This window comes from Hyperolius riggenbachi, chromosome 3 (genome assembly GCF_040937935.1).
Source record: "Hyperolius riggenbachi isolate aHypRig1 chromosome 3, aHypRig1.pri, whole genome shotgun sequence".
NCBI classification, from domain to species: Eukaryota; Metazoa; Chordata; class Amphibia; order Anura; family Hyperoliidae; genus Hyperolius; species Hyperolius riggenbachi.
The window spans coordinates 99075531-99082903 of NC_090648.1; positions in this window are offsets into that span (position 1 = coordinate 99075531).

The following is a 7373-nucleotide window of genomic DNA, read 5'->3' on the forward strand; positions in this document are numbered from 1 at the left end:
CTCTAATGACAGGCTTCCTTTATTGATGAGTCAACAGAGCGGCCCCAGTGTTTCTCGGAGAGTTGTAGGGACCTTATATTGTAAATTCTTTCAGGGCAAATGAATGGTGGGAATGGCCTTTTTCGCTCCATGCAGTGCCTTGTAAAATAAGCCTGATAAACCTGAAGGAGAATCAAAAAGTATGGGCAAGGATGGCATAACTACTGAGGCAGTATTACTGGGGTACCCTGGAGCCAGCGGCATAAGCCTACCCATTGCAGAGCAGCACAGCAGGGCAGCTCCAGCGCTGGACCTACTGCCCTTCACTCCTGCCAACAGCAGTCAATCGCCTCTGTAATTTCCCACATCACGATGTTGGAATCTCAGGTGACTTAAAGAGGAACTTCAGCCTAAACAAACATACTGTCATTAAGTTACATTAGTTATGTTAATTAAAATAGATAGGTAATATAATCTCTTACCCACACTGTTTTAAAAGAACAGGCAAAGGTTTGTGATTTCATGGAGGCAGCCATCTTTTTGGTTGAAAGGAGGCGACAGGGAGCATGAGACACAGTTCCAACTGTCCTGTGTGCTGATCACCACTCCCAGTTGCTAGGCAATGTGAATAACATCATAGGAAATCCCATCATGCTTTGCACAGCATCAAGGAAAAAAGCCAGGGCAGTTTTCTTTGATGGGTGGAGCTTAGCTAAAAATGCAGCTAAAAATGATGCTTTGGTAAGAAAAACAAAGTTCTGATGCTGTGAAACTGTTAAAGAAACATCAAGCCTTTTCACTTCTGCTGAGTAGATTTTTAGTCCGGAGGTTCACTTTAAAGAGGAACTCCAGTAAAAATAATGTAATAAAAAAAGTGCATTATTTTTACAATAATTATGTACAAATCATTTAGTCAGTGATTGCCCATTGTAAAATATTTCCTCTCCCTGATTTACATTCTGACATTTATCACATGGTGACATTTTTACTGCTGGCAGGTGATCTCTGTGGAAAGAGATGCTGCTTGCTTTTTTGGCAGTTGGAAACAGCTGTAAACAGCTATTTCCCACAATGCAATGAGGTTCACAGACAGGAAACTGCCAGGAGTACCATGGTCCTCACAGTTTCCTGTGGGAGGGATTTCACCACATATCAGCCATACAGCGCCCCCTGATGATCTGTTTGTGAAAAGGAATAGATTTCACATGTAAAAACGGGTATCAGCTACTGATTGGGATGAAGTTCAATTCTTGGTTACGGTTTCTCTTTAAGCCTGGTACACACATTCAATTTTGATTGGCCAAACACTGGCCAATTTTAAAACCTCAATGTAGTAAGAGTGCCAATAGATCTTTTACTACATGGATGTGGTAAAATTGGACAATTGTTGGCCAATCAAAATTGGATGTGTGTACCAGGCTTCACAGAGGTGACTGAGGGGAAAGAGGGAACTGCAACAAGTAGACCTGGAGCAGGTGGGGGAAGCAAAGTATTTTGATATCAGCACTGATATCAGCACCGTCAAGACAGCGCCCAAATTACTGTCTGCTGCTATAGTCTGCTATAGCCTTAATTCCTATTACGGCCTATGGTGGCGCTGGCTGCGCCGAAATCTGCGGCGCTGTTTTTCTCTGCTTCACCCTACTTGGCCTCTTTGGTCCAAGGGCCCTGGTGCGTCGCTACCCCTGCACACACTATTGCTACATCACTGGGTATATGTTACAAATGTGTCAATACTCTTTGTAGGTTCCTGCCAAGAATTACCCATTGCATAAACCATGGCCCTTTCACTCTGCAGAAATGTGGGTGAGCTGGGAAGATTACAAAGCTATAAATAAATATGTGCATTTAATAAGTGAAACATTCTGTATTCTGGAGATGATGAGTGCATGAAAGCACCAGAGTTATTTTCTGGTCCGGTTGGAACACATTTATTTCTTATCTGTCAGCTGACAGCTGTATAGGTAGCCAGTGTGAGTACATGTCAGGCAGAGAAGCCGCAGAGTCTTCCACTCCTCTGAAAGTAGCATTGACAACTAGGTATTCGGGGAAAGGTGATCTCATGTGTAGAATATGTACCTGTTGTTGCCACAATGTATGTCAATAAGAGCACTTCCTCTGTGGTCAGTACAGTATGTAGGAATGTGTGCTGATAAAATGCGTTTCCTAGAAAAAAACTACTACTTGGTGCCTGGGGAGAATGATCTCTGAGCACCTCACATTCTTTCTGTAGGGGGTTGGTGACAACCTATATATTTAAACGTGAACTATTGGTTAAACTTACATGAGCCCTGTTTACCCTCTCCATTGCTTAAAGGAAACACAAGGTAAAAATCAACTGATAAACAAGTGTATCCATCCCCCTGCTCCTAAAAATGACTTTTGTAGATAACCCACAGTTTCTATTTTATATTTAAAACGACTTTTTAAGTTTTTACTGTTTCATTGTCTCGGCTCAATGACACATTCATTGAAGTTTGCCAGAGCTAAAATCTATGAACTATTAACCCCTTTTTATCTTTTTCCAGCTCTCATAAGCCATTTCTTGCTAGGAAAGTGTTTTATGGTTGTTGTAATTCCTTATCAGTGAGGGTTACACTATAATCTGGTCTGGTGGAAGCAGGAAATTTGGGCGCATGAGGCAGGTGGACAAAAAGTTTGACCGCCGCCGAACAGGAAAAAAGGGCGCCCGGAGATTATCCGGAGAGTCCTATGCACAGAGGCAGATACTGCCTGCTTGGCAGTTGAAAACAGATGTTATTTCCCACAATGCAACGAGGTTCACAGACAGGAAACTGTCATGGCCATTCCATAAGATCTTTGAAGGAGTCCTAAGGTATCTTGCACCAAAACATAGAAATGGATTAAAGGGAACCTGAAGTGAGAGGGATATGGAGGCTGCCATATTAATTTTCTTTTAAACAATACCAGTTGCCTGGCAGCCCTGCTGATCTCTTCAACTGCAGTAGTGTCTGAATCACACACTTGAAATATACATGTAGCTAATCTTGAAGGATTTGGGTCAGAAACATCTGATCTGCTGGCTTGTCTTGGGTCTATGGCAGGGCCGGATTTGTACTTTCCAGTGCCCTAGGCCGGCTGTCACCAACCGCCCTCCCCCCATTCTGTCCAACTCTGACTAGTTTGAACGGGCCCCCCCTCTGTTTTGCTGCTTTGCCCCGTTCAACAAAGAAGCAGTGCGTGCTGTCCACTCAATGTAATTTTGCGCTCCTGTCTGCATGCACAGCAGGCGATAGTGTTCTGGGCACGCATACTTCAGAAATGATGCTCATGTATGAGCACTCAGCAGCACTTGTCCAGTACACATACCCATAACACTCCCTCAGCTCCTGTGCACATGCATACAGGAGTGCAAAATCACAAGGAGCCCCAGTGGACAGCGCTGCTTCTTTGTCCTCTGTGCTACTTGTTGCCGTCAGAGCCACAAATAGGGGCAGTGTAGCACAATGCAGAGAAGCCCATCCAAAACAGAGAACAGGTAAGTAGAAGGATCCGACACTACACACACTGGCATACATGTAGTGTAATGCTAGGTACACATGATGCAATTTTCTGACAGATTTACTGTCAGGTCGATTATTTTCATCATGTCTGATCTATTTTAAATTTTTCGATTAATTTTCTGTTCACTTCTATGAAAAATCATTCAGAAAATTGATAGGAAAGCAGATCGGACTTGTTGGAAATAGTCGATCTGACAGTAAATCTGTCAGAAAATTGCATTGTGTGTACCCAGCATAAGCTCAGGTGTACTTTGCACAGTGACAATTTAGCACTTAAGGGCTCGTTTCCACTATCGCGAATCTGCATGCGTCCAACGCATGCAGATTCGCACATGTAATGCAAGTGGATGGGCCTGTTTCCACTGTAGCGTTGTTGAGGTGCGTTTTTTTCAGCGTGAAAAAAACGCACAAAAGAGCCAACGAATTCGCCTGCGAGTGGAATGCATGCGAATCGCCGCTAATGTATTTAATAGGAAATTCGCATGCGGCTATGGTATGCGAATTTTTATGCGAATTCGCATGCGAATTCGCATAGGTACCAATGTAATTCAAACAGGCAGTGACATGGTTAATTTCGCATATACCCTCACCTATGCGAATTCGCATGCGAATTCGCGGCAAAAAATGCGCAAAAATTCGCATCCGCATGCTAATTCATGGAATTTCAACAGCGGTGGAATCCAGGCGATTCTGCACCGCAATAGTGGAAACGAGCCCTCAGACAGATCTTAAAATCAGTCAGTAGGAAGTTTTGTAACAGAATAACACTTTTTATTGGCTAATCAAAAGAAAAACAGTGAACCATTGGTTAATGAGCCTTCAGACTTTGTTACTGTATACAAGATGTTAGGCACACAGCTATATACTGTATACAGTCAGCAGGAGATGCATTGATTGTTTTGTAAATATAAATAAATGTAACACAGTTGTCATTCTGTTTCAAAACATCCTGCTTTCACTGATGGCTAACACACTACTTTGCTGGCAAAAAAAGCCAGGAAAGAGTTAAAAAAGCCATAAATTTTACAGATCTGAGGTCTTTAACAGCACTGACCTACTAGTAATAAACTAACATCAGTCAGGGAGGGGGAGAGCTGCTAATTCCTGCCCGTGAATGCGTGCTGCGTGAGAAAAACTAATCGGAACTCAAGAGTTTTGCTACTTGAGCCCATATATTTTTCTTCTCACAGCAGATTGTTTGTCCCCTCTCATCATACAGGTGACAGCAGATGCTGACTGCCATAACACACACTTTGTACAAGGAAGAGAGATGCAGGGATCTCTGGAATTCAGGAAGACCAGAGCAAAGCAGGAGAGGTGATTTACTTTGACATGTGAGCTCTTATCTCTCCAAGTCCTGCGCCCTGCTGATTTTTATCGCCCTAGGCCGTGGCCTCTGTGAACTTCCCAGAAATCCGGGCCTGGTCTATGGATAAACGTATTTGAGGCAGATTATCAGCAAAACTGTCAGGCAATTTGTATTGTTTCAGGCAAATACAGTGCTGTCCATTATTATTCATATCCCTTGCAAATTTTGACTTAAAGGGACACTTAAAGGGAAGGTTCAGGGAGGGTGGAGAAAAAATAAAAATCAATTTCCACTTACCTGGGGCTTACTCCAGCCCGTGGCAGGCAGGAGGTGCCCTCGCCGCCGCTCCGCAGGCTCCCGGTGGTCTCCGGTAGCCGACCCGACCTGGCCAGGCCGGCTGCCAGGTCGGGCTCTTCTGCGCTTCAAGTCCTGGCACGTCTGCGTCCCACGCCGGCGCTCTGACGTCATCGGACGTCCGCCGGGCTGTACTGCGCATGCGCAGAACTACTGCGCATGCGCAGTACAGCCCGGCGGACGTCCGATGACGTCAGAGCGCCGGCGTGGGACGCAGAAGTGCCAGGACTTGGAGTGCAGAAGAGCCCGACCTGGCAGCCGGCCTGGCCAGGTCGGGTCGGCCACCAGAGACCATCGGGAGCCTGCGGAGCGGCGGCGAGGGCACCTCCTGCCTGCCACGGGCTGGAGGAAGCCCCAGGTAAGTGGAAATTGATTTTTATTTTTTCTCCACCCTCCCTGAACCTTCCCTTTAAGTCAAACAAAAAAAAAAATGAGTTTTACTCGCCTAGGGCTTCCAATAGCCCCCTGCAGCTGTCCAGTGCCCTCGCCGTCTCCCTCCGATCCTCCTGGCCCCGCCGGCAGCCACTTCCTGTTTCGGTGACAGGACCTGACAGGCTGGGGACGCGAGTGATTCTTCGTGTTCCCCGACACATTAGCATCCTCTATGCTACTATATGGTATATGATATATGCTATAGCAGCATAGATAGTGCTATTGGGGCCAGGAACGCGAAGAATCACTTGCGTCCCCAGCCTGTCAGCTCCTGTCACCGAAACAGGAAGTGGCTGCCGGCGGGGCCAGGAGGATCGGTGGGAGATGGCGAGGGCACCGGACAGCTGCAGCGGGCTATTGGAAGCCCCAGGTGAGTAAAACTCATTTTTTTGGTTTGACTTAAGTGTTCCTTTAACCACTTGAGGACCCACCCTTTACCCCCCCTTAAGGACCAGCGCTGGTTTGATTGATCTGTGCTGGGTGGGCTCTGCAGCCCCCAGCACAGATCAGGTTGCAGGCAGGGAGATCAGATTGCCCCCCTTTTTTCCCCCCTATGGGGATGATGTGCTGGGGGGGTCTGATCTCTCCTGCCTGCTGTGGGTGGCGGGGGGGGGCACCTCAAAGCCCCCCTCCGCGGCGAAATTCCCCCCTCCCTCTCCTACCTGCTGCCTTGCCTGGAAATCCGGGCTGCACAGGACGCTATCCGTCCTGTGCAGCCAGTGACAGGACGTCCCCTGTCACATGGCGGCGATCCCCGGCCGCTGATTGGCCGGGGATCGCCGATCTGCCTTACGGCGCTGCTGCGCAGCAGCGCCGTACAAATGTAAACAAAGCGGATTATTTCCGCTTGTGTTTACATCTAGCCTGCGAGCCGCCATCGGCGGCCCGCAGGCTATTCACGGAGCCCCCCGCCGTGAATTGACAGGAAGCAGCCGCTCGTACGAGCGGCTGCTTCCTGATTAATTAGGCTGCAGCTGGCGACGCAGTACTGCGTCGCTGGTCCTGCAGCTGCCACTTTGCCGACGCACGTTATGAGTGTGCGGTCGGCAAGTGGTTAAAGTTACTTTTATTCAACCAGCAAGTAATTTTTTTGACGGGAAATGACAAAGGTGTCTCCCAAAAGATAATAAGACGATGTACAAGAGGCATTATTGTGGAAAAAAAAAATTCTCGACTTTTATTTACATTGAGCAAAAAGTGTCCAATCTAAAATTATTCATACCCTTCTCAATAATCAATAGAAAAGCGTTTATTGGCTATTACAGCAATCAAACACTTCCTATAATCCCAGACCAGCTTTTTGCATGTCTCCACAGATATTTTTGCCCATTCATCTTTAGCAATGAGCTCCAAATCTTTCAGGTTGGAGGGTCTTCTTGCCATCACCCTGATTTTTAGCTCCATCCACGGATTCTCAATTGGATTCAAGTCAGGACTCTGGCTGGGCCACTCCAAACTGTTAATGTTGATGTCTGCTAACCATTTCTTCACCACATTTGCTGTGTGTTTTGGGTCATTGCTGTGCTGAAATGGCCCAAGGCCAAGTTTCTCTGCAGACTGCCTGATGTTGACATTGAGAATCCTCATGTATTGCCCTTTTTTTTCATGGTGCCGTTTACTGTGATTAGGTTCCCTGGTCCATTGGCTGAACCCTCCTCCCCTGCAAGCATTAGGTTCCCACCACCATGTTTGACAGTGAGGATGGTGTTCTCCTTTTTTATGCCGAATGAAGGAAACATCATTCTGGCCAAACAATTCATTTTTTGTTTCATCTG